This window comes from Sprattus sprattus, assembly GCF_963457725.1.
Source record: "Sprattus sprattus genome assembly, chromosome: 2".
Classification (NCBI taxonomy): domain Eukaryota; kingdom Metazoa; phylum Chordata; class Actinopteri; order Clupeiformes; family Clupeidae; genus Sprattus; species Sprattus sprattus.
Window position 1 is genome coordinate 18043912 of NC_137921.1, and position 2217 is coordinate 18046128.

At 43.3% G+C, this 2217-nt stretch overlaps 1 protein-coding gene across 11 annotated transcripts in view; it reads left to right on the forward strand.

The window, feature by feature from the left end:
* The first annotated feature begins 685 nt into the window (after positions 1-685).
* Positions 686-2217, forward strand: part of eya4 (EYA transcriptional coactivator and phosphatase 4) — a 74614-nt gene continuing 73082 nt past the window's right edge. For all 11 annotated transcript variants that reach the window (XM_080832200.1, XM_080832202.1, XM_080832197.1 and 8 more), the window contains exon 1: positions 686-1152. The gene's annotated coding sequence lies outside the window, so the exon portion shown is untranslated. The remainder of the gene's footprint in view (positions 1153-2217) is intronic.

Sequence of the window (2217 nt, forward strand, 5' to 3'; positions counted from 1 at the left end):
GGGTGTGTGTGTGTGTGTGGGGGGGGGGTATCCTCAGAAGAAATCAAGATGTGTACTAAGTTTTGTGGGATGTTACTTTTATAGAATGATAGGATGAATTGATGACCGTATTGACAATTGAGTTACTGTATGTGTGTGTGTGTTAGTGTGTGTGTGTGTGTGTGTGTGTGTGTGTGTGTGTGTGTGTGAGAGAGGTTTCAGAGTTGCAAGTGTAAAGTGTCTGTAATTCCAGACTCACTCAGGTTCATTCACCTTTGCCCTCCACCCTTCTGCCCTCCTTCATAGCCTCAGAATCACCCCCACTCTCAAAATCTTTCCCTCTTACTCTTTCCATCTCCCTGTCTCTTCCTCTCTCCCAGAATTTGTGTAGAGAGTGTGTTCACTAAATAACCAAATACACCAGAACTTATTTTAACAATTAAATAACAAATTAAACCATTTTGTGTCCGAAACTTTACAGGCCATCCTTTCATTTGAATTCGTCTGTTTGTGTATTAAAGGGGTTAAATTAAACCGGCATGATCGTTTGGACCAAACTATTAATAAGAATTTCATTCTGGCATCTCAGGCGCCCGAGCTGTACCCCATTACAGGTTTGGGCTCGAGCCAAAATACTCGCGGATGGCAGCTGGGCGCATGCGCTGTAGAGCGCGCCAGACTCTGCTCAGTAGTCGGTGAAAGGAGGGGGTGCGGGTGCCGCTGCTGCGTGAGCTAGGACTCTTAATTATGAAGTGCTGCTACGGCGTGCGAAAGTGCGCGAGCTAACTGAAGTGCTGAAAATAAAAATAAAAAACGACCTCGCAGTGGAGAGCGGCCATTGCATTTGTACAGAAAACAGCAATTATTCGCTCGGTGCTGGGGCACTTGGGGCTTTTGGGCGAGTAGTTTATCAGTCTTTTCAGAGTTTGTTGTGGTCACTTCAGTTTTGTCGGTTCGTCAGTTGATCCAACCGACGGATGAATATCTGCAGCGCGAGCCGTTGCAAGAATACGTCTACAGAGTGACGGCGCGCTCACGGGCGACACGAGGACTGTGTTCTGGACTTTTTCCGGATCGACTGTTTGAAAAGTATTGGCACACGGCAATGCAATAAATTGTATGTGGAAACAAGCTTGGAATTCTTCGGAGGTACAAAAATTCTTTCATACCAAGGTATGTGAACTGAAAAGCTGGTTTCATTTTGCTTAATGGACAGGAATGTAATTTTGTGTTAATTGGGCCAAGCAAACATATTGTACCCTCAGAAGACCTGTATTTTGTTTGCCTTGAATTTATATCAAGTTTAAAAATATTTGCCTAGTCTTTGACACGTTTGTCTTTCAACCTCTTTCATAGACTTTGTTATTTGTGTTATTATATATGATAAAATATTATAAATATAACAAGCCTGTAGAGCATCTATTAGCATATACAAATACATGGTCGTTACATCATAAACGCTAATGTGTCATGCCATGAAAAGTCATGGCAGACTTACTTTTGCATTAATTCATCTGCACATTCGTTCGTTCATTCATTCGTTCGTTCGTTATTTAATTCATTTAGTCATTCATTCAACATCACAGTCCGTACGTGTATGCTACACTTCAACGCACTATCAAACTGTTTGATTTTCTTTTGTTTTATTTTGGACACGGAGTCCGTGAGCGTTCTCTCCCTTTTGCACATGTTGACACGGATCGTTTGTGTATCTGTCAGTCCCCTGTAAGTTTTCTGAAGTTTGTGGCCGGGTTTTCCTCTTGTCACGCTTTCCCACGTGGAGCCCGTGTTTGTATTTGATATGGTGGAACGGGTAGCCAATATCATGCGGACGCTGAGGACTGTCAGCGAAGTGCTGGCTATTGGCCTGGATCTTGCGCTGGCGATACCGACACGAGCTAGGCTACACCTGACACCCCTGGAGACACACCGGTGTAGATTTCACGCTGTAGGGCCTGGGCTTCTCATGGCATTATTCACAGAAGTCCTTGGCACATTTCGGGTGCCTTTACAGATTGTTCTGCGCGTTGTCCAGACCCCACGAAAATACGTGTTTTATTTGCTATTCATTAATATTAGATCAGTATATGAGTTTTAATTGTACATAAGATAAATATTAGTTAGAGAGCAAACATGTAAAGCAACATTTCCACTGAAATGATCGAAATATAATTGAAGTTCCCGTACGCGTTAATTGCTGGTCAGGGGCTAATTGCCACAAGAGAGCCTTCGAGCCCT